Source organism: Doryrhamphus excisus, linkage group LG23 (genome assembly GCF_037039965.1).
Source record: "Doryrhamphus excisus strain RoL-2023G ecotype Guam linkage group LG23, RoL_Dexc_Guam_v1.1, whole genome shotgun sequence".
NCBI classification, from domain to species: domain Eukaryota; kingdom Metazoa; phylum Chordata; class Actinopteri; order Syngnathiformes; family Syngnathidae; genus Doryrhamphus; species Doryrhamphus excisus.
The window spans coordinates 5,429,285-5,455,479 of NC_136379.1; the positions used below are offsets into that span (position 1 = coordinate 5,429,285).

The following is a 26,195-nucleotide window of genomic DNA, read 5'->3' on the forward strand; positions in this document are numbered from 1 at the left end:
TAGCTCTGAATGAATTTATGGATGTCGTATTTTAATGCATCGTTTACTCTGTTTTTACTCAACTCTATTTTTACTTCTTTTTTCTCTACTGTAAAGTGTCTTTGAGTACTCTGAAAAACGCTATACAAATAAAATTTATTATTATTATGTATTCAATTCCGGATGCCCTTAAAATATATTTAGAAAGTCATAAACAAATGTTATATGATCTATGAAAATATTCTATTTACTAACCTTGACGCGGAAATTCATTTATCGCGGTCAGCCCTTAAACCGATTAATAACTATAAACGAGGGAGAATGGATGGGTTGTTGCAGAAATTTTTGACTTGTTGGATCAATGAATGAATAAATGGGGTGCAAGGATGGGTGGATTGGTGCAAGGATCTTTGACTGAATGATGAATGAGGGACGAAGGGAATGGGATGACTTAATGCATGACTTTTAGTTGATGTATGTATGGATGAATGGATGGATAAAATTTGAATCAATGGATGAATAGATATTGGATTTTTGGTTGGGTGGATGAACGATTGAATTTTTGGTAGTATGAAGAAATGAATGAATAGATGGGTAGAGAGAGGAGAGCATCATTCCCCCCTCTTCTGTTAAGACAAAGACCATCTATAAGATTCTGGGATGTCAGAGTTAAAACAGAGTGAAATGACTTTTGAATAGCCCCTTCATTGTTTTGGGGATTCGCTACTTGTTTTTTTTTAAATACTGTCAAGAAGTCTTAAGTGTGCTTGTGATGATCTGGCCACCTTGTGATAAGGAAAGTTAAAAAGCAAAAAACTATCCTCCCTGTCCTTTGGCTCCATTTGTTTTTTTCTTGCTTCTAAACTGGAGTAAGTGGAATGCAAAGCAATTATCTACATGGATGTGTCTGCTTTTAACGCAGCTCTGGCCTGAATACTGATGCGCCTGTGTGCGTTTGAATTTACATTTCCTCACCAGGATGGTCGGGTTTGCAAAGCTGACGGGATTCTCTCATTTTTTGGACTAACCGGTGTGTGTGTGTGTGTGTGTGTGTGTGAGGTTCAAGGACTGAGCCCACTGTTGCACAGCCTCAAAGATGATTTTTCTTCAGTGTAGGGGATGAAAGTGATAATATGCTTTCTTGTCAACTGCACTCACTCTGTGGCCTCACACGGTCTCTCGGGGAAAGGAGGAAGGTTGCTAACCTGTCAGCGGCTGTCAGCGCAATCATTTGCTTAATGACCGGACTCGGAGGCGGCTGCACCTTGGGGGTTTGAGGGGAAAATTCGGCACGAGAAGTTGATCAGTATTCAAGGGTCATAATGGAAAGATAGCATCGTGTTTATTCCCTGGGCTTAATTTACAATCCTGCACCAGTGAGCAGATTGTTGCTTATTTTTAAGCCGCAATCTGCTTCCTCTCTCGCATGTGTGACTTGACACTATGTCGTCTTCCAAATCCCAGGTCTATACATGTTCTATTCATGGAGCAGTGCTGTAGGTGTCTGTAGAGAAGGAGCTAACAAACTGTCTGCATGCTTTTGGTGAAAGAACTGAAAAGATTTAACCACCAGTCATGCTGCTCACATTAAGAATATTTGGGTTTTTTTTTTCTCTTTACTTCTTTTTACACTTTATTTATAGCCATGAAATGACTTGCAGTTTGATGACATAGAGCAGCGGTGTCCAAAGGCCATCCAAAGCAAGTCCCTTTATTTTCTCTTGCAAGATCAAGAGCAAACATCCGGGCCGGCCACAAGAATAAGCCCAAATATTTGGAAAGCAGCAGAATTTAAAAATACACTTGGAATATCCAGGAAAAAATAACTTTAATTTCAATGGCATTCCCGCTCAATCCGCCTCTAGTGTGACCAGTTTCCTCATCAATCATGGGTTTAACAGACTGGCCTTCACGGGTAATACAAGTGGGACCAAGTCCTTCAAACTTTTCATTCATTCATTTTCTACCGCTTATCCTCACAAGGGTCGCGGGGATGCTGGAGCCTATCCCAGCTGGTCGCCAGCCAATCACAGGGCACATATGGACAAACAACCATTCACACTCACATTCATACCTATGGACAATTTAGAGTCGACAATTAACCTAGCATGTTTTTGGAATGTGGGAGGAAACCGGAGTACCCAGAGAAAACCCACGCATGCACGGGGACAACATGCAAACTCCACACAGAGATGGCCGAGGGTGGAATTGAACTCGGGTCTCCTAGCTGTGAGGCCTGCGCACCATCCACTCACCCGCCGTGCAGCCCCAACAAAATATCATTCATTCATTCATTTTCTACCACTTTTCCTCACAAGGGGTGCTGGAGCCTATCCCAGCTGTCTTCGGGCGAGAGGCGGGGTACACCCTGGACTGGTGGCCAGCCAATCACAGGGCACATATAGACAAACAACCATTCACACTCACATTCATACCTATGGACAATTTGGAGTCGCCAATTAACCTAGCATGTTTTTGGAATGTGGGAGGAAACCGGAGTACCCGGAGAAAACCCACGTATGCACGGGGAGAACATGCAAAATCCACACGGAGATAGCCGAGGGTGGAATTGAACTCGGGTCTCCTCGATGTGAGGCCTGTACACTAACCACTCGTTCACCGTGCAGCCCAAATGGTATTAATAAGGGTCCATTGGACTCAACCAACCAGCTGCGAGTATATAGTTTATATGTCTCGTGTCTCACTGAATGGATGCAGGTACCAGTGGAAAGCAGACCGGCGGACTTCAGTCCATGATAGTGAACCCCGGGAAGGATCCTTGAATCGGATCACAGACCGCAATATATTCATTTATGTCATAAATGAAGCCATTTCGTGGTTAGTTTAACCGTTGCCATGCTTTCCTTAAAGCATCTGCTGAATGGCGATGGACAGAATGCTGTACTGCTAAATATTATGATTGTTGTTCTACAAGTTGCGCCAAGCTGAGTCAGTCCTCCCACCACCACTGCTGCCACCGCCCCGTCATCTTTTTGTAGATTAAACATCCTCCCACATGCATTAGGAAGCCTGCTCGTGTACAGTATATCATCAATGGAGAGAGTTTCCCAAATGAACAGCCCTCTGTGATTCATTGCATCCCACACAGGACACTAAACGCTTGATTGGATTATTGTCAGGCACATCACTTTATCCATCATGAGATCTGTTATGGGAGCTGTATCTTTACCAAGATAATAAAAATCATCTATATATTGTACAGTATAGCATAAATATCATGGGTATGATATATGGCGAAAACCATGCAAAGGTTTTAGGTTGGACTGTTATTATTGTTGAATTTATTTTTGAAAAGTTACTCTAGATTTTTTAAAGTTTCTTGATAAATTATAGCATTAGTGTGCCACAGGCCATTAAATGCACCCTTGGTCCAGTGTGACGTTTACATGTCTTTATAGTGCGGGTATTGAGGATGCTCATTGTAAACGTCTGTGTGCGTACAGTACAGTATGACAAGTTGCGCAGTTAAGCGTTTCTCAGTGTGCACTCCTCGGTCATGCTTGATGCCAGTTGATTGGATGAAGAAGGAGACAAAACAAACTCTTGTCAAGGATGAGACACTCATGCTGGCCCACATTCCGCAGCTTTTGTGTGTTTGATTGAGTCGTGCGACGAACAAAGGCGACTGACTCAGTTTCCCGTTGCCATGGACAGCGGAGTCGTGTCAACTCGGAGGCTTTTTATTGCTGAAGCAAGGCTTTTGTAAGCACCATACATCTGCGTCCCATGCGAGGAGAATATGTGGGATTGGGCTGTCAAGCTCACTGAGGCAGAATGATGGTTGTGTGTTTCCAACGGTCTAAAAAGCCAATTTGTAATTGGGACGGCTGCAACGCGGCTTCCGCTTTGTGAAAAGTGGGCAGTCGGCTCGCATAAATTTCTGATGCATGGTCGCAAATGTCGAGCTTGAGTAACTCATGCAGCACCGGGATGGACACGTCTGGGAGCTGCATCGTCCGTCAGCGAACCCAAACGTGAAGGCCACGTGAAGGCCACGTGAAGGCCACGTGAAGGCCAGGTCAAGGCCAGGTCAAGGCCACGTCAAGGCCACGTCAAGGCCACGTCAAGGCCAGGTCAAGGCCGGTGCCCTGGCCAAACCAGCAGATGGCACTGTGGTGAAATGCTTGCTTTTCCACACTGACTCAAAGTAGCCAAGGAAACTAAGGTCCACGTTCAAAACAATGCCAGCAAACTACATAATTAACTTTGTCCACGTATCTCACAAAGAACCGCATTGATTTTTGAAAAAACATCCAACAGATAATGGCGGAGATTTAGTTAAAAGCATCTGACACAAGACGGCTGAGATCAAAGGTCTAGTCTGTGTGTTTGTTGTCACCACCGCGTCTCATTTTAACCTTTCTTTCATGTTCGATTTCTGAAATGATTGTTCCAGTTCAAAACAAGACTACCCAATTATGCAAGAATGACCTTTTAATAATGTTTTATTAAATAGAGTATAACACTTCTTGGAGGCAACATACTCTGTCGGAGAAAGGCGTGGCCAAACATAGCTCATTAGCATTAAAGCTACAGCTACACAAAAAGGCATGTTACGGTTTTGTAAAAGCATTTGTCTAAATTCCAGTACCAAGGCTTAATTTAGCACATAAAAAGTGAATTAAAATGTGCATGTATTCTTATAGGCCCACATGGTTATTTTAAAACATCGTATGCAAATATGAAAGAAGCTTTATGTATGTCCACATATGCAAATACAAACATAAAGGCGTTCCGCTGTTTGCACATTAAAGTGAATATGATGTAGAATCGAGCTTCTGATGCGATGTGACATGACAGGCACCTGCTTTTATTGGCAAAGATGACGCGTGAGCTGGCGTGACCAATGCGATCGCGCTATTGTTTAGCGCTTTTTTTTTTATGGAAAGTTCTGACAGTTTATCACCCGGGCTTTTTTTTTTTTCCTTCATTTCATCAGTACATTAAAAAATAACGGCCTTATCGCATATCCTCCGCTTGCAAGGATTGCACTTGGGAAATGAAAATTGCATATTTCCCATGCCTCGAATAATGGAAACATGATGAGGAAACAATATTAAGAAATCAGCTTAACTGAAAATTAACAGCAGGTGTTTTGTGATCTAGGAGCTCCTTGGTTAAATTGTACATTCATCTGCATATATTGTCTTTTCTTTATGCTATTTATATGCAGTAAGTGGTCTTAATTTCCCTTAAGTGTTTTATGTCATAAGAACATAAAAAACGTTGCAAATAAAATATGACATCTCATTAGCTTATTGCACGCCGTTATACGGCATTAGCCTCCCGGGTTTGGAGGACGTTGCGGCATTGCACCCCTCAGTAAGTGTCAGAATCCCATCTTACCAGTGTGTGACTTAATACACATTAGTGTGCATAGAAAAGATTGTGATGAAGCGTACATTTATTGTTCCTAAAATGTCAGTCGATGCAATATGTCGCCTCATTTATTTGTCATTTTTAGATGGTAAAAGGGGATTTTTGCAGCACTGAGGAGGAAAATAATATCACTTTAGTCACACATCATAATAGTATGTGTTGACAAAAATGAAAATGATCCGTGTAGGCGTTGAAGTGACTGCAGGAAGTAAAACATCTTCAGTCATTGACTTTTAGACTACTGACAGGACTATTTGGTCACTCCGAGGAGTTCCTCCCAGTGCATGCAGGTGAAGCCACCATGTTCTCCTCAATTAGAAGCAGAAAAAGCGGAAGAACATTCCCGACACACCTGACTTCACTCCCCCCCGTGCATTTCCCAGCTCGTGCTCCCGGGGCAACAGCGGCCCATCCATCACGGGCCATCCATCCAGCCGTCCAATGGTGTAGAAAATATTAGCAGATAGCCTTTGGCTGCCTATTAATTAACGTGATTGATAAACTGCTGAGAGTTTGCAGGGGTGCGCTTATGACTGAGGGAGGGGGTCGCTTTAAGCACATCAGACACTAACGACCTTTTTAATCTCAAGATCTCTTTGGGAATCGCGCACCACTTTGAAGACGTTTTATCACTGAAAGCGGCTCGTATCCGCTCGGGCTTCCTATAAGAATACTTAACTCTTTAGTGGGTGAGGGGACTTTTTTACTTGACGTTAAAAATGGACACTGTTATTAGTAATTATTATTAGTAGTAGTAATTTTAAAAAGTTATATTTAGGCACACTATTCTTATTTTTGCCTAAATTGTGCATTATCAAGCATACAAATTGAATTGATTAACAAAAAAAAATCTAACGAAAGTAATTCAAAAGACATTATGATGATATGCAGTATTCTACACTGGTCACTAGGTGTCAGTAATGTCACTGTAATATTCAGTGAGACACACAAACACCAGACTTCCATCACCAAAACAACAGGCTTTTATTGCAGGTTTGAAGGAGCTCACAACAGGCCCAGCAATCCCTGTCACAGGCTACTGTTGCGGCCTTAACCCACACCAAGTGGAAACTCAACTCTGAACCCTCACTTCCTGTCTGCACCATTTACAGCAACACACAGGAGCACAAGTATTGAGTGTTAAGTTCACTATAGGGGTGTTATTTCACCTCTAAAGCACTCTAACAGTGTATTGTAATATGTAATATAAATAACATGCTATATAATAATAAAAAGGTTCAAAATTAAATATGATTCCAACAATAACCAAGCCAACTTAATTGTATGGCTTATATGCGAAAATGTGCAAATAATACTTTTAAAATCGCAATCACACAGACACAGGCGCCAGACACACAGAAAACAAAACAGTGATTTTGAATGTTGTATTCTCGTGTTAAAAGATACCAAAGTTTCAGATAATGAGTTTGGGAATGCTCAAAATGATTGGTTTCAAAGGGCGTGGTTAAACTGTCCCTTTGTGATGTCACAGACGGGCGGGTGAAATAAATTAAAACAGGCCTTTTTGGCGTGAAGCACTGATCCAAAGAAATACAGTTGAATAGGTGCAGATTCTGGAAGAACTATAAAGCTGTGTGTGCTATTGTTATTGTGTGTAGCTGCTCTATAGGAGTCTACAACTCAATACAAAGGGTTGAAAAATGAGCATAATAGGTCCCCTTTAATGTCTTTGATAAACACTTGACCATGTAGGTAATGTTAGCGTAGCATATAGGCTTGGCTCCCCATAAAGGTTTCATAATTCCCAGTATTTCCTCGTCTCCACGTGTGTCTCTGCTTTGTATTGATTGGCTCAGATGAATCATATGATGAGGACAAAATGACTCATGTGTGCAAACGCTAATACAATCTGCAGGTTGATGCTATCAACAACTGACAGCAGTCTGATGAAGCGAGGTGCAAGACAATGAAAAGAGCTTTCAATGTAAATACAAGGAAGCAGACGAAAGATGCTCACTTATCTTGACAACACAGCGGGTCGGGGTGCGGCCTTCATTACGTCCAGTTGTTGCCTTAAGCCTGCAGCACAAGCGCAATTATAACTGAGCAGACATAATGTATGTACTGAAGGCCAGACGTTCCCCTGTAGAGCCCTTTTCATCAGGCACATGCTTAAAGGTTATCTCTCAGCAGCTTTCATAATCACCAATGTGCTCTGTGCTATTAGCTGAAAGTCAAGTTGCCCTTTGAGCAGGTGCGTCCCATCGCCACGACTGCTGACTGCTCACAAAGTTGGCCCAAGAAGCTGGGAGATAACACATAATTGAACAATAACTAACATGGAAGTCTTGAGTACTCGACAGCCATCTTAAATCCTGTCTATATATTCAAGAATGTTGTGGACGGACTTTGACGAGGAGTCAGGGTCCGGATCAGTAATGATGACCGGTGGCAGGAGCACACATTGTACAGGGTCAGGCAAAATGATCTGACACATTGGTAGGTTAAATAAAAGGCAAATAAAGTAAAGAAACAAAAAATGTTTTATTTTATAATGCCATTGTTTTTTGTTTCTTTTTCAGTTGCTGCCATGAATTGGATTGGTGAGCATCGCGCTTTCATTGTGAAGACGAATCTGTAACTGCAACACAACGAGCGTTCCGTTTGCGCTTCAATCTTGGTAGACATGATCCCGTACCAGCTCCAAGCACCATCTTGTTATGGGTTACCAATTTCAGATCTACTGGAATCTGCATTGAAACCAAAATCAACCGCCCGACCTTGCACCGCCAGAACTGATTTCATTTTTATGTACTTTTCGAAAACAAAAACACTTTGTTTCTTTACTTTATTTGCCTTTTATTTAAGCTACAAATTAGTCAGATCATTTTGCCTGACCGTGTACAATCAAAGGTTCTTGTTTGTTTGTTTTTATTGAGATTCCCATATCAGTAAGTGATGGGAGGACCTGCTTGTGTTTTGGGTTGATGTTCAGAGTGCCTATGTCTGTGAATGCACCTCGAGGAAACGAGAAAGAATGAACAGATGGTTTGCACGTTTGGTAAAGTTGAAGAAGTGTCGCTTCGATAGTAACGTAGCATCAGGGAGCATGATCCATCATATTGGCCAACACAGAGTCCAGACCAGGACCCCATTAAGAAGAATACGTAGCGGTCTGATTATTGGAAAATTCACGCAACTCTGCACGGAAAGTAATGTGACGTTCCGTAAATGCTCAATATTTGCCCAAGTTATGGTTAAACTTTCCTATCCACGCAGTGACTAACATGATCCGTCCCCTTGGGGGTCACAAGGTTTAATCACTGTCTACTTTACCACAGGGTCCATTCAGAGAATTTAGGGTCCATTCAATGTATCCATAAATTTGCCACATGACAGCATCTTTCAAAGGGAAGATGGATTAAATGGATTAGTGCTCCTCCATAGAAGGCGCTGACATTTTCACAAAACAAACAAAAACAAACAAAAAAAACTGAATCAAAGATATGTTTATTATCGTAATTTGTCGAGGTGCACACCCGCATCACACTGGGAGCTGTTACTCATTTTTGGTTTCCCTTGCGTGAACAGCCAATAGTCCAGTGGTCCAAGAAGAGAACAATTCAGTGAGTGAAACGGCACAAAAGGGACATACAAGGTGAAATGGAACTCTGTGGAGCAATACGCAGGAGCAGGAAAACACTCTCTGCAGTCCTAATAACGCAGGAATTAGACTTCTGCTTGCGAATGACTAAATGGAGGAATCTAATTAAATAGAGGATTTGTAAAAGTATCTGTGTGCAGGATTACAAAGGCTGAGCCGGGCTAATTCCACAGAGGGATGTTTCTCCAAATGGCGCTTGCGTAAGAAGTCACTGGGCCACCTCTGCATCGTACGTGGAACTCCTAGGTCACCGTGCTCATTAACTTCAATTAGAGGGTTTTCAACCCCCGAGCCGAAAGGTATACCCACTTGTCCCCGCGTGAAAGGCCACAGACCACATCACAGGTTCCACCATCTAGCCTCCGTCCAGTACCATTAGATCTTTATTTTATCTCGCCACATAGTGACTTTGGTCCAGCCTTCAGAGGCCACGACACACAGCAGGGTCTAATGAGCTGCCATAGACATGTGCTGCATCTACTCCACTTCAAAGATCACATATTCAAACAGGCTCACCCAGGCAGTGTGCCTCCCTTTATTCCATATTAACACAGGCGCTGGAGCCTAAACTCATTTTGAGGAGCCTTTGTACTTGTTTGTTTGTCACGGCTCACTAGCAGTGCTGGGAGGCTTATGGCTTCCTCATTGACTGATGCTGCAAGCATGTGATCACACCGCCATGCATTCAGCAACATCACACCGACAGTCTGTGCATTATCAAAGGCAGGATATTGCAGATTTTGTTTACATATGACACATTCTCCGAAGCTGCTGAAAGTCCAAATCAAAATGTGCTTATTTTTTGCAAAGCATGTAAAAAAATAACTGTACAATTTATCCTTTTCCACTTTTTGACCCATAAATGTAGTTACAATGTTGTATTCCCGTGTTAAACCATGCCAAAGTTTCAGAAAATGAGGTTTGTGCATTTAGAAGTGAGCCCTGAAAGAAGTTTGGGATGGCTCAAAACGCTCGGTTTCAGAGGGCGTTCTTACACTGGCAGTTTGTGATGTCACAACTGCCGGCCTTCCTAATATGGGCGTGTGCTGTAGGCCAGCTACGCTCTCCGCCCTCCCCCAAGCGAAACTTTCCCCGCTTTCCTCCAAGCATCTCTGTTCTCAGCTGACTGACAAATAATTGGAAAATTTCATGTGCAATTTCAAGATTTTAAGTTTATGGGGCATTTTTTTTTATCCTTTATCAAGTGGTGGGCGTATACATGCAGCTGGATCATTGTTGATGTGAAATTATTGTCAGAATTCACCCTGTCATCATATTCACATCCTGTATACCAGGGGTCTCAAACAAGCGGCCCGCGGGCCAAATGTGGCCCACAAGACACTAGTTTGAGGCCCCCGCCTTGATATGAAAGTTTAATCTTAGTGCAGCCTGCGCAAGTTTGATATGGATGCTGTATGGTATCATGTACCCAGAAAAAATTATTACGTTTGATTAATGTTCACGTTAAAGGTTAAATAACTGTTAATGGTTATCCTCCCTATCCGTGTGGAAGTGGTAAGTTTTTGGCTATTTAAGTTTAAAGGAAATAACTTGAAGGCTACCGTTTAGGTCGCTAGCTCTCTAGTTTGCGAGTTAGCATGTGTCTCAAGACCCTGCAGTTGCGCAATATGTTGTAAATAAAAAGAGTATAAATGTGACTATAGTCGTGTTTTGTCATGTCTACAGGGCTCTAATAATGCTTTGTTCATTTTAATCTGTTTGTCTACCCACCAACTATATGTGGTTTCTTAAGTTTTTATTATTTTCCGTTTTATTATTATTATTATTATTAGATTTATTTCTTACTGATTGATTGATTTTCATTATTCTTGATTTGTTTATTTTTCATCTTATTTTGTGCAGAAAAATAAAAATTAAGATATTTGAGAACAGTGGAATGTTTTATCAGAGCTTTTATTGTAGAAAATCAGAACCAAAACACTGAAAAAGTTTGTATATTTTTCTGTTTTTAATAAATGCGTTTTTTTTTTTCTTGGAAAACCTGATGCGGCCCAGCCTTGCCCAGACCCTAGCTCCAGTGGCCCCCAGGGAAATTGAGTTTGAGACCCCTGCTGTATACAGTATGTTATAAATGTGGTTCCAGAGTAACTTTTGGCTGTTTTTACCATGTTAGACTAGTCATTTGTCACAAAAAATAGCTTATGCAGGCTATACTATTTAATGTCAGGACTAAGCAATGAATCACCATCTCATTTATACAAGAGAGAGACGTATGAAAGCATCTGCGAGATGCTTACACTGAGTCTATTACGTTTTAAGACGAGCAACTCTCCTCACATAATAAGATGCTTCTCTGCTCCTGTGGGCGCTTTAAACTCCAAAATAGACTCGCCCCTTATCGCTCCCCGCTCCCATGTGCAGCATGCACCTCGGCGTCAACGTGAAAAGGATGATTCCACGGGTTAGGGCAGCATGCTGAGCACGTCCTCTGAGGTGTAATACACTGTGTCGCTACATTAGGATGCCATTCAGACAAACAGCAAAGATGTTACTAAGAAGATTCATGCCTCAGCACTGCAGCAACTGAAGATTGGTGGAGTACATTAGTTTCAACTCTTCTACTTTTTACCGCACAATTCATGAATAAAAGTTACAGCAGAAAAATTTACATATTAGAAAAAGCATTGGGAAAATGGCCAATAAATAAACAAAATAAAAGCATTTTCCTCTGATTTAAAATTAGCAGTGTTTCCCATACATTCATTTATTTGTGGCAGCCCGCCATACACACTATTTTTTATTTTGGTGATATGGTGATACCTTAATTCTTTAATATAGTTATATATTACTATATAATATAGAGTTAATAATTAATATAGTTTTATAGATTTGCCACAACCTTTTCTTCAATTTTTTTCAATTTGGAGCTCAAAAACATATACATTCCTGACCCACTCATTTGTATAATACATATTTAAAAATAAAAAAAATATTGAAATAAATAATAATTAAATAATGTGTATCAAAATTATTCATTAAGAAAAATTTATTATTTTCTTAATTAATAAATTATTACTTTGATAAATTATTTACATTATTAAAAAAATAATTAAAATCATTAACAATGTAAAACTAGATTTTTTTTTTTACACCTACAGAGATTATGGTGTCAAAAAAAAAAAAAAAAAGTCCAGAAAAAGTTTAGCAAGTTTTCCTCTCTGGGGCTCTGTTGACACACATTGTACAAACCACTAATTTATAATTCAGATTTGTCATGTCATTAATCACCACAAGCAGCGATATGCACATGCAAATTAGCTCTGAGATTTGAAAGTTCAAATGCCCAAACATGACTCAGCAGTTCAATGGTGAGGCTGTCTGGCTCAGCTCGATGCCTCATTGCAGCGTCATTATGCAAACCCACCCCTTTTTAAACGTGTTGCTATAGACTCATCATTCCCATCAATGCAATCCCCAGCTGGAACGTTTCGCCTTTAATTGTCTGCTGAGATCACCCGCTTGCCAAATAGTGAGCTCCTGAGAGGAGAGGAAAGATGACAAAAAAGGAGTGAAAGTTTAGATTTTGTTTTTTCTCATCAGCTGGACTCCTTTTGAATGAGTAGTAAATCTATACTACAATAGAAACTGCACACTGACTACTCTAAAGTACATCCAAGTTTACTTTCACCGCTAATGACTGATCATGTCAGATGATTGATGAACGCATAGATTCATTAAGCTATGGCAGCATTTGGAGGAAGCATTGCAGCTCACAGATAAGGTGCGTTCAGGGACTATGAAAACAAAGTGCGGCAGTGATGCATAAACATAAAATTGTGGGCTGTGACATGTATGCTCTACATTTTAGCTGAACTATCACCTTCACGGAAGACATGATTTTCGATGTGGCTGAAAAAAGGAAGTTGGTGGTGGATGATCTTGCTGCCACATTGTTTCTTTAGGTTAAAGCGTGGGTCTCAAACACGTGGCCCGCAGGACACTAGTTTGAGGCCCCCGCCTTGATATGAAAGTTCAATGTTAGTGCGGCCCGCGCAAGTTTGATATGGATGCTGTATGGTATCATGTACCCAGAAAAAAATATTAGTTTGATTAATGTTCATGTTAAAGGTTAAATAACTGTTAATAGTTATCCTCCCTATCCGTGTGGAAGTGGTAAGTTTTTGGATTTTTAAGTTTAAAGGAAATAACTTGAAGGCTACCGTTTAGGTCGCTAGCTCTCTAGTTTGCGAGTTAGCATGTGTCTCAAGACCCTGCAGTTGCGCAATATGTTGTAAATAAAAAGAGTATAAATGTGACTATAGTCGTGTTTTGTCATGTCTACAGGGCTCTAATAATGCTTTGTTCATTTTAATCTGAAAAAAATAATTTGTCTACCCACCAACTATATGTGGTTTCTTATTTTTTATTATTTGCCGTTTTATTATTATTATTATTATATTTATTTATTATTGATTGATTTTCTTTATTCTTGATTTGTTTAATTATTTTTCATCTTATTTTGTGCAGAAAAATAAAAATTAAGATATTTGAGAACAGTGGAATGTTTTATCAGAGCTTTTATTGTAGAAAATCAGAACCAAAGCATATTTTTCTGTTTTTAATAAATGTGTTTTTTTTTTTTTGGAAAACCTGATGCGGCCCAGCCTTGTCCAGACCCTAGCTCCAGTGGCCCCCAGGTAAATTGAGTTTGAGACCCCTGGGTTAAAGTAACCTTAAATGTCCATTGATGCCTTTCATTCATCATTTATATGTATTTAGATTTGTATTATGCATGGGCAACTATAGAAATGTGTCGAAATCACTGATGACCTAACAGGCAACATAACCTCTTGTTGCCAGGATGTGCGCCGTATTATACGATAACGAGAATTCACCCAAACGGAGGCAAAATTTAAACGAACATGTTTACAGGATGGACATTAAGCAATGTTCTATCCTGTGTGTGTTTGCCATTTAAGGGTAATGGTGACCCACTGGTCTATCCTATGCCAGGATGCACTGGTGTACTTTATAGCCATTTACTATCCACCATGCACACACAAACAAAAGGTCACAAAGGTCGGTGCCCTCAGTCGACACTGGAACGTGTGAAGGTCTGACCTATCAAGCTCGCGGTGCTTCAGGTGGACACTTTGAAGCGAGTCGTGCTTGAGGAGGATGTTGAGTGTGCTGAGGAGGTTTTATGTTGTTTGCCTTCATCTTAGTTCAAGTAGTAACCTCAGCGGCCTCTGGCTTCTCCTCTTACTTGCAGCTTTAGCATTGTTCAGTGCACAACACTCACTGGGGTCACGGAAAGTCTCTCCCGAATTGGGAAGTCATAAGGTTAGGGGGTGTTATAGGTACTTCTTGCTGAACCATCAGGTGCTAATCCCCCCCTACTGTTAAAGGCGACATGGAGTATTGGTGCACCGAGTAGAACTGCAGCCAAAGGCAACAGGGATTTTTTTTTTTCTTCTTGAAAGCGGGAGCTGAGCCTTCATATCGCTGCACTCTTTCACTTTCTTTCTTTCTTTCCCCTTCCTCTCAAGGGGGAAGTTGAAATATAAGTGAAAATAGTCCTCAACCAGTGTGTACCCCACCCATCCGTCGGGAGTTCTTCTGAGGAAAAAGCAAAGGCAGTCGAAGCAGCGTTTAAAAACGAGTAAATGAGGAGGAGAGAAAGCGCTGCGTCCTCACTCAACGCCTCGTTGTCAGCACATCTCGCACGCGGCCTGGCTGTCACAAGAGTGCAAACCATCTGCGGGTCGGGGAATAATCACTGACCTCCATCTGCCTGTTTGTCTCTTCATCTGTCCATTTCCTCTCCCCGTCCTCGCTGTCACTCAGAGCCCTCATCTGCTCATCGGGGCTCCACTTGGACGTGTCTGTGATCGTCATGGTTCCTTCTGTCCAGACTTCCAGTGCTCTCATTGTGGATTGACTAGAAAACGGAAAATGCAATCATTGGTTTGTGCCAATATATCGTAGTAACTCTGTTAAAGGTTTATGGCGAGAAACAGCAGGAACGGTTGGCAGTTAGTTTTAGACCGATTTGGGGGGGGGGGGGGGGCACTACACGACTAAGTTAGTCATTTGCTCCAAAACATCAGACAGAAACCCCCAAAAAGTTTTTTTTTTCCCCACAGGAAATAATGTGAATGCGAATAATTAATTGCAGATACCAAAACATAGGAACCAAAAAATTGTTTTATGAAGTGTGTTTATGAAATGTAAAATCACATTTACCAATATTGAAGTCTATTGCTGAAAAAGAGAGCCGTGTTTGGCCACTCCATTCTAAATGATACAATGCAGGACTACTTTGTTACAACACAATACTGTAAGAAAACTGCAACAGTGTATGACATCATTTTTGTTGCGAACCGAATCGTACGGAACCCAAGGTTTGACTTTAGTGACACACCATATCAATATTTCAATATTAGGGATGCTCCAATCTATGCTCCATCCATCACTACAGATGGATTTACATGAAAAATTACGTGATAAATGCCTTTCATTGACGATCACAAAAGCCGATCACGTAAGCCTCGAACGATTGCAGCCTGTAGCGTCCACCGCATGTAGTGTAGCATCTTGGGTAGCTTCCTCAAACTGTACATGGGTGCCAAAACAAAAACAATCATGTCTGCCATTGGAACTGCCAACACATGCCATGACTCCATGGTTGACTGACTGCTGTCTCACTTGGAGCCCACCAATGGCTGCCTGGATGTCCTGCTATGGCTCCACCAATGTCCTCTCACATCCAAACTCATCCTCTCTAAGTGGATGATCGGTATTGGAATCAGAAGCATAACACCCTGATTGGAGCATTCCAATTCAAGATATCATATTGTGATTTTTCAAGATACAGTATTGATACAATAACAGTAGATACCAGTGCTACCACTTCTGGTTGTCCAAGTGTCTGTCATTGCACCCTTAGAAGATTTAATGGAGAGCAGGCAATCTCATACGCAATGTGTGACTGTGGTCGTCCTGGGCTTGAACATGTGTCCATTCATCCCCACCCCACTGCAAGAAAGTTGAGCTAGCCGGTGACGTATCAACTATCAAGCCTGAGCTGTCAACTCGTCGTCTGGTGCCGCCCTTCCTGCTTCAGGTTTACCACCACACTTGGACGCAGACACAGCAGCTGGCATGGTTTATTATTCATGGTGGATATAACCCCACTCTCATCCGAGTCACGACATCAATGTGACAGGGGTCACCCACGCAATATGGCCAGCTTCCGCTGGGGCTCGAACCTGAATCCACCAATCCTTGCTAAATGATAGATAGACAATATGAGAAATATGATCTCAGGGAAGAACTAAATTTAAAACACATATGCTAAGACTATGTTAAAAGCCATAATATTTCAGTATGTGGAATCAAACTATGGAATGGATTGAGTAAGAGCCAATTCAAGAAACAATACAAGCAGTTGATGTTTGCTAAATACAAGGATGAAGAGTCTTGAACCAGTCATGATGTGCTATATATATCACTATATTGACACTTACTATGGTACCCATTATGGCATTGGATGCTCATATCACCTCCTACTTCGGTATGGGACAAAAATAAAATAATTTAAAAAAATCCTTAAACTATATTAGGAAAGCAGGAAGTGAACAAAAGTAACAGTTACTGATTGTAAAAGTACCAGATGGAGGGGTAGGATTTAATAAGCTTTGCTTCTTCCTACTCCTTTTGGACATGTGGAACTGTGAACTGATTATGTGATGCATTCAATTGTAATCTGATGCATGTTCAAATGAAAACCATTACCATTACAAAGGAGACCTATTACACTCATTGAGTTGTAGACTCCTACAGAGCAGCTACACACAATCACCCGCAAAGACAGCTTTTGAGATCTTCCAGATTTTGCACCTATTTCAGCTGTTTTTCCTTGGATTTGTGCTTCATAAGTGGAAACAGTAGTTGTTTTAGTTTTCTGGCAAATAGTGACGCAATTTTAAAGTCATTCTGAAAGCATGACATCTCACGTCTCATCAGTAGATCAACTCCAAAACACTCTTACTTGCTTGTAACCTTTTTCTCCGGGAAAGAAGTGTGGATTGCATCTGCCTGTAAGAAGTACAGCACTGCTAATAAAAGGCTGACTTCTCACAGTCATTGTCTCCTTGTTATTCCGCCGACATTACAGCGTGGCCATTTTATGCAGTACACAGACATTAAATTCCCAGTTGTTGTTTATTAAGTGCACAGTAGCACATATAAGGGATAAGTAATCGGTGTGTACATTGTTTACAAGCTAAAATTGTGTCAGCCCCGCCCCCTTGTTACCCTGCTACACAAGAGTTGATACTAATCTGTCCTTTGAGATTACGGGAATATAAGAAAAGGCAGAATATAATGTGACACATTCGATATCACAATATCAAATAGTTGCAGTATTCCGAGTTCCATGTGTCTCCGTTCTCTCATCCCAGCCCTGCTTTCATTTCTATTCTCCTCCAATAACAGGAGCAACAATGCACATTTACTATCAGACTTTTATCACAACAGGAAACGTTACGATGCATTCCAAGCCGAGATTCCGCTCACACTGCAGTCCGACGCTCGCAGCCCGATAAGGGATCAGGCTATGAGCGTGATTGCATTATTTCTGCACAAGCCCCTCAGCAGACACAATATGTTTGAGTGAGGGACAGAGTTGTGTTCCAGTCGTTTCGGTGCGAGCGTACAAGTTCAGTTTGGTGATTTCATCAAGTTTCACAATCAGACCTCGACGAGGAAGCTGGCATGCTGCGTGCGACCATTCCACTTTCAATGTGCATGATTGTGAACGTGTGAGCAATCCGAGCGATTGGAGGAAAAAGAAAGAACTGAAGGTTTGAGACCTGGTCTAATCTCTGGAGAAAATGACTTCTGTTGGTGCTGATTTTTGTCAGGCAATCATGACATTGAGTTGAGTTGAGGACGCGGATAATTTGTCGTCCCTGCTCACCTTCCATTTGCCCATCCAGTTGTTAATAGTCAAAATTCATATGGATTGGCAAAAATCATAATTGAATCATTCATTTGAATCACTCACAAGGATCGCAGGGGTGCCGGAGCCTATCCCAGCCACCTTCGGGCGAGAGGCGGTGTACACCCTGGACTGGTGGCCAGCCAATCACAGGGCACATATAGACAAACAACCATTCACACTCACATTCATACCTATGGACAATTTGGAGTCGCCAATCAACCTAGGAAAACGTGGGATTGTTCCATTGAACAATGGTATGAACGGAACGAGCCCTTTTGTAAGTCATACAGTCTCTTTGTCTAGGTGGGTGGAGGCGGGGCCGCTAGCATACACACAGTGTAGACAAGTGTGCCATATTCATTCATTCCTTCATTTTCTACCACTTATCCTCATGAGGGTTGCAGGGGTGCTGGAGTCTATCCCAGCTGTCTTCGGGCGAGAGGCGGGGTACACCCTGGACTGGTGGCCAGCCAATCACAGGGCACATATAGACAAACTACCATTCACACTCACATTCATACCTATGGACAATTTGGAGTCGCCAATTAACCTAGCATGTTTTTGGATGTGGGAGGAAACCGGAGTACCCGGAGAAAACCCACGCATGCATGGGGAGAACATGCAAACTCCACACAGGAGATGGTCGTGGGTGGGATAATTGAATCATATTTCACGGAAATTCAGTCAGGTCTGGAACCAATACCACAATACCACAATAAACAATGTACTACTACAAACCCTATAAAAAAATATTTTTTGCTAATATTTTTAGGTGGGCCCCAAGTGGTTGGTATGTAGGCCACACAGTCAGGAGATCATGCGTGATTTTTCTCCGGGGATCTACGCTCCTACCCTCACCTATGGTCATAACTTTTGGGTCTTGACTGGAAGATCCAGATCATGGACACAAGTGGCCAAAATGAGTTTCCTATGTCGAGTGGCTGGACTCACCAGAAGAGACAGTGTGAGTCATCCCGGAGGAGATCAGAGTAGAGCTGCTGCTCCTTCACATCGAGAGGAGCTAGTTGAAGTAGCTCAGGCATCTAATATGGATGCCTCCCAGATGCCACCCTGGTGAGGCATACCCAGGGCCCCGGGGCAGATCGACTACATATTGGAGGGATGACATCGCACAGCTGGTCTGGATCTGGAAGAGGTGGCTAGTTTGAACCCCCATAATAAGACTAGCACCCGGATAAACGGAAGAAAATAAATGGATGGATAATTTAAAAAGCCCCCACACGGCAGCCATTCAAGGATTATGTCACATGTAGCAGAATGCCCAAATTCCGCTCAATTTGAGAACCTAAAAAAAAAAACAATGAAAACCAGGACAATGGGACCTGAAAACATTCATTCATTGACCGTAATTATCATGCTAACATAAACTGCTTTAACCATAGCGACAGTCTTAGCTTTAATAAAGTTATCAACATTAAAATTCAACCTGCCTTATTCATTTTTTATCACCTTTCCATGGCCTTGTTCGGGATAAATTACCCAGCAGGCGTCTTACTCTCGTTACCATCACAATACTGCAGCACATAAAACTGACAAATGTGCTCATTTGACCCAAAAAACTGAACTTTCCCATGCTGAGGGTTATTGTGCTTAAACCTGAGCGGACAACGCTGACACATCGTAAAGCATAGCAGCTACGCAAAAAGGAAAACAGCCATCGTCAGCGTCATAGAAGGGATGCAACAACGTTTCGACAGCGAGGGTCAGAACAATAACTTCTACGTTGATTTAGGTCGGAGTACTTGTTGCTCGGTACTGACATGGTGAGAAGGTGAGGTTGATTCATGCTTGGGAGCCGAAGGAGCACCGTCAAGCCTGAAAATGCCTGACCTTGAAAATGATGATGTTCACACACTGCTGTGTCACACTTTACAGCGTGTCATAAAGTTACTGTAAAGGATATCTCCTCAAAGATGGCTTCTTTGTATCTGCGGGCAGCTGGCAGGAAGTTGCAAGCATGAATAAAATGACGAATTCGCAGATTGATACAGAAAAACGAATCGATCCAGGAGCGAGGGTGAAGTATTGTGAATGAGAAAACAACGTGAGCTGAAGAGAATCTCCCGACAAGCTCATGAATTGCACGAAAAGGAGACGTGATAGGAAACAACGGTCTGGCAAACAAAGATGAACTTTTTAGCCGCGAAGGCGTCAACTCATCGATGAGGATGTCAATATCTGAGAGAACGCGTCTCAGCCTATCAGGGAGTCTCCATGGTCCCAATTAGAGCCGAGAGGACATGCTGTTGTCTGCAGCGGCTCCACTTTGCAATTTAAGCAGATAAGAATGGCTGCTGTTTGCAGGCTGGTTGCCATGGTGATGGATTAAAGTGCAGGCGAGGACGCCGAGGCAACTTAAAGTGGTTTAAAAGTCTCATCCGATGTCAAGGAACAGCCTCACCAAAGCCTTTTAGCCTTAGAACACACAAAGTACAGAGATAAAACACTATATTCTTCATAGAAAAGACCTGTTTAATCATAGCGGTCTATGTGCAAAATCCATATTCTTGGGCTGATGACATAAGCGTTAACGTAATGCCTCATTTACAGTTTTCGGACATTGACTAACAGTGAAGTTGCGCTCTACTTTTATTAATGTACGTGCTAATTTCCTGTTCATAGCTGATTACTGTAATGCGGTTCCAGCTTGGGTTAATACGTGCTTAGCACTAATTCTTTCGTTTTTGCTACTTTAAACTCAAGCTATCGGGGTTAGCGTGGCTTCTAACTTAGCTATTCCAAGTCCTCCTTGAGTCCAAATGATACTGGTAAAAAAAAATGTAGTTTATTTGCCGCCAGATGGATGACTTTGAGAAAGTAACTGTTGCAGTTTGCATGATAGACTTATTTATATGCAATACAATTGGACACCACATGTTATCTACAAGACTATTTTCTTTAATCTTATATAAATAGCACCAGTCACGTCGATGTGCCTCATCACTACTGCTGTCAACAACATCAAAACAAAAATTCAATGGCTGGCTCAATGGGCTCCACACGCTATTGATGTTTAAGATAAACTGCAGTCAGGGAGCGCTGTGAAGCCCCAGCTGCTCCACGGTGATGACGCAGCGCTACCTTCGGTTCGGCTGCACGGCGGTCACTCCCGATAGCCGTCTCCAGCTGTACGTCGATATTGTTTTCATGGGCGTGTTTAAAGATGGGGGAGGAGTATCTGGATGGCTGACATTTGCATGTGCTTTTTACTATAAATAAACTTTTTTTTTAGCATGTACTGTAGTAATAATACAAATCAACCTCCAGTGCCTCTGAAAAAGGAGACCCAAGCACAGGTGCACTCTTAGTATTGTATGTGTTAAGTTATAAATAGGGCTGCACGGTGGATGAGTGGTTAGCTCACAGACCTCACAGCTAGAAGACCCGATTTCAATCCCATCCATCTCTGTGTTGAGTTTGCATGTTCTCCCCGTGCATGCGTGGGTTTTACTCCGGTTTCCTCCCACATTCCAAAAACATGCTAGGTTAATTAGCGACGCCAAATTATCCATAGGTATGAATGTGAGTGTGAATGGTTGTTTGTCTATATGTGCCATGTGATTGGCTGGCGACCAGTCCAGGGTGTACCCCACCTCTTGCCCGAAGTCAGCTGGGATAGGCTCCAGCATCCCCCCTGCGACCCTCCTGAGGATAAATGGCATATAAAATGGATGGATGGAGTCTTTAAGGTTAAAGGACTATAGGGCTGCTATTTCATGTCTAGAGGGCTCTAATAATGTTAAAAAATTTACATAAATAGGTTTTCTGTGGGCTGCACGTCGGTCAAGTGGTTAGCGCGCAGACCTCACAGCTAGGAGACCCGAGTTCAATTCCACCCTCAGCCATCTCTGTGTGGAGTTTGCATGTTCTCCCCGTGCATGCGTGGGTTTTCTCCGGGTACTCCGGTTTCCTCCCACATTCCAAAAACATGCTAGGTTAATTGGCGACTCCAAATTGTCCATAGGTATGAATGTGAGTGTGAATGGTTGTTTGTCTATATGTGCCCTGTGATTGGTTGGTGACCAGTCCAGGGTGTACCCGCCTCTCGCCCGTAGACAGCTGGGATAGGCTCCAGCACCCACCGTGACCCTCGTGAGGATAAGCGGTAGAAAATGAATGAAGTTCAAGATATATACTGTATATAGCTGCATACGTCCAAAAATTAAATGAATAAATTAAAGACATCAAAGCTCTGGTGACTTTGCCTTTTACTTTGATCGTTTTTTTTATTGTGAATCCACACTACAAGAATGAAATTCTAATGTTTTTATATAAGCGACTCCCGCGTTGGATCTCATTGGACAGTGCATGCCGTCCTATTGAAGCGAGGTCGTATTTCTACAGCACACTAACATTTCAGTACAAAGAACCTGCCTTATTTTCCTGAGGAATTCTGTCAAGACAAAACACTCGACTTGAAAAGTTTTGGATTGCGTTCTGCCAGATGAAATAAGATGTTCTTGGAAGTCCAGGTTCAGACGGGCTCTCATGCTCCTGTTTCCAATCTCAGCAGATGAGCAGTGAGGGATGCTTGAAAGAAGATTTCACGTTTGAATTTGTTTTTATCCTGACACTCCTCTTAATAGAAGAAAAATCTGACTCCGGAAAAAGAGGAAGACAAATGGCGCCCGTCATCTGCAGTGTGATGGTTGTCCCTCTCTGGGAAAGCCAACAGCTTGCTATGTGGATCATGCTTCCTACGGTCAGCTCGTCCATTTAAACCGGAAGGACGTCGCTTAATAGAAATTCCTCAAAGTCAAAGATGGATGCACACTGTGTCTCTGTTATCAGTCATTATTAATTATTTTCCCGTGTGTCTGCTTTATGTTCTGACGCCATAGGCAACAAAAATGGTGGATTGCAGCCTGTTCATCTTAACTGCCTGCTCTTATTGTGCAGAAGATATGAAGATAATATAGAAAAGGAACTGTCTTTCTACAGCGCACGTTCCAATGCCCAAAAATAGTGGATTCACTCAGAATTACTCATTTTAGTCACACCATAGAGGCCCTAATGACCAACAAGACACATTCACTAGCCAATGAACGATGCAAAGCGCAAGTTGTTGCTGACAGTGTGCAAGCTAAAATGGGGATGGGCTGACAATGGTGCCTCAGGAGGACCATTAGGGGGCATTAATGGGCACACAGGAGGAGGCCTCAGCGTCAATATCGTCTTCATCCCTAGGAGCCACACTGATAATGTCCAAACTGTTCTTGGGAGAATGGTATGGAGGAACCTCAAAAAGGTGGCAAAAGTGGAGCGGCATGTCCCAGTTATTGGAGTGGTTGTCTCCCAACCTGGAAGTTGTTGGTGGAATCCAGCAGTTAACATTGTCGAAGCACTTGGAGGCATCTCCCAGCCTGATGGTTTGATCGTACCTTGGGCAAGATCCTGAATCCCTCGGAAGCAGGACTAACATTCAGAATGTTGTTGCTTTCAATAGCCGATTGGAAAAAAAAATGGCCACAAGACACCAAAAAAGAAGAAGCCGGCAAACACGGACAATAAAGGGTGAACAGGAAGCCTTTGTGTTCATCCATTTCAACCAAGGACTGTGTGAGACGGCGCTCCAAGGTTAGGCTGAAATTCAGCCAATCATAGGGCACCTATAGACAAACAATGATCATGCTCACATTCATACTAGTAGTGGGAAAAAAACGGTCATTTCAGTGAATTGGATCATTCCGGTTCATTCAGAAAAAAGATCCGTTCATTTCGGTCAATTGGTCGTGAACCTGTGATCGCGCCCTGTGCATAGACCCGGTCAGCCGTGTCGAGTCAGTCCGTTCACTCATGTTCACGTTCGTTCCGACTCATGGTGTGTCGGTCATGAACAGACGAGTCAAAAGAACATTTTTTTTGTTTTAACGGAATGAACGAGGTCAAGCTAACCCCACCCACCCACAGAGTGAGGCACGACGATAGGATACAACAGGCAAGCACGCAAATAGTCCCTCCCTGCAAAGAGGAACGGTGAACTGACTCTCCAGCCAATCAAAAAAAGCATTTGCAACTGAAAGGACTGAACGGGTATTTTAGGGACCTTGTTCATTCCTGTCACAAAAAAGAACTAGTTCTTTTGACCCATTCGTTCATGACAGACACACCACTAATTCAAACCTATGGACAATTTGGAGTCGCTAATTAACCTAGCATGTTTTTGGAATGTGGGAGGAAACCGGAGTACCCGGAGAAAACCCACGCGAAATAGCCCTCCTTGGGAATGATAGAGGTGATTAAAAAATGCTCATTTAAGCAAATTCACATATATTTGGCCTAAATTTCAAGCACAAAAATTAATGAATTAATTAAAATACAAATATAAGATATTCAGAAGACACATTGAAAGGCATGTATGTGGTAATGTGTCATATTCTACACTGGTCACTAGGTGTCAGTAATGTTAAAAAAGGAACAAGGACCTCTCAATGCTAAGTGTGAGTCTACATTATGTCCTTTTTTTAGATGTATTTTATTATATCAACTATATTGGCTAGTATGAGCACAAAGGGGACAGTATGGCTGTTCTTTCATGTCCTAAAGGCTCCAAATGATTTGCACACTGCTGGTCTGCTGCCATCTTCTGTCTCATTGCAGTCCTACAGAGGTCTCCTCCCTGCACACCTGTACCACATCTACAATGAAGTCTTCTCAAGCCGTGCGGTCCAGTCTTTCCTTGTCAGATTGTTACTTCCCCTTGCCAACATTGCATACGCTTCTTTTTGTTTGCCAATCGCTAGAAATCCTTGTACACCTTTATTCATTGCTGCCAACTATCTTGAGTGAGTTGTTGAGCATTCCTGTATTCTCTTATTTGCTACTTTGACTTTTTCTTTGTACTTTTACTCCCTGGTGACTGCCACCAGTGTTTTTGGTTGTACTTTGTTTCTTCCTCCTTGTGAGCGCCTTTGTCGCCTGTCAAAAATATTCAAATTGTAATAATGAATCCTACTTTACAAAAATTCAGTTCACGGATCAGGGTTGGGTCTGGGACGGATGATTACTGTATTTAGTTATTGTATGTTGTCATTTATGTTTGTGAGCATTCATTATTCAATCTATGATATTGGCATATCATGATGCTGATTACACATCATGATTATTGCACAGGTTGGCCACAATAAAAGGCCAGTACAAGTCTCGCCCACAAGTAGTTATTGTGTAGTCATACGGAAAAAGAGTTTATATTGTGACATTTCCAGCATTTGTTTAAGTCAGTCAGCAGCAAATCAAGCAGACAGCTGTACGGCTAACCTTAAACGCATTTCTTAAACTCCAAAAGAGACAAGACAATCCGCCATTTCTGACTCTCAAGCGGCTTTAAAAAGGTTATAAAATGCAAGAAAACATTTGCATTTCAGTTGTCTTTATTTTAAAGTTGCAGAAGATCATGCTATTTTTTTTTTTTTTTTTAGATGTTCCTGCTACCGTCTGTTGCTTGATGGAACTGGCTTGTTGACTTTCATCTGCAAAAATAAAAGCCCCGCAACAAAAGCCTTTTTCCTTCTTTTCTTCTATCGTCCTGAGAAGAAGGACTATGATTTGTCATTACATTGCAATGTTCTTGTTTCTGCTCTCATTTTAGTCCAAAGGAGACAAGCCAGGGACTTGTTGTGTGTGAGGAATACATTATGAACGCAGGAACTCCGCTGCAGAGCTTAAAGTTGTGGATCAGAGAGGGCTCTGGGGGGACATCTTGGGAAAGATGGCCCTTGAACAAGAGCTTCAGGTGAGTCTTAGTGGAAGTACTTTCACAGATGGTATACCTGTGCCAAGGCACCGAGACTAGAAAGCAATGGATCCTAGAGGCTCGGACTGGTACTAACTATGCTGATAGTGAAGAGACATGCCATCTTCTCCTCTCAGTACTTTTCCATGTGTTATCTGTGAGTGGTGTGCAACTGGCAAGAAAACCTTCTATGAGAAGCTATTAGACTGAAAATGCACTTTGCTAGTAGACTGAATAGAGTAAAGTTGGAAGCTCAAAGATGGTGGTGCTGTGGCGCCCTCTATAGTCCATCTGTGTTTGTCGAAGGAGTCGTTTGAGTCATTCAGTCGCAACTTTAAAAAAAAAAAATGTTCGATGTTTTCCAGACAGCAATGGAAAATAAAGCCAGCTGAACATTGTCACGGGCAAACTGTGTTTATAGGAGTTATTAATGAAGTCTTGATTGCTCCCCGAATGGCACAGCTAAAGTT

The 26,195-nt window shown here is 42.0% G+C and overlaps 1 long non-coding RNA gene across 2 annotated transcripts in view; it reads right to left on the reverse strand.

The window, feature by feature from the left end:
• Window positions 1-7,186: 7,186 nt before the first annotated feature.
• Window positions 7,187-26,195, reverse strand: part of LOC131105912 (uncharacterized) — a 42,357-nt gene continuing 23,348 nt past the window's right edge. Inside the window, exons 2-3 of one of the 2 annotated variants that reach the window (XR_013625420.1) lie at window positions 14,750-14,906; window positions 7,187-7,419 (exon numbers count right to left, since the gene is read on the reverse strand). This is a non-coding gene — a long non-coding RNA (uncharacterized LOC131105912). Of the gene's footprint in view, window positions 7,420-13,616; window positions 14,907-26,195 lie in introns of those variants that run through there. The other variant, XR_013625419.1, reaches the window with a different exon arrangement.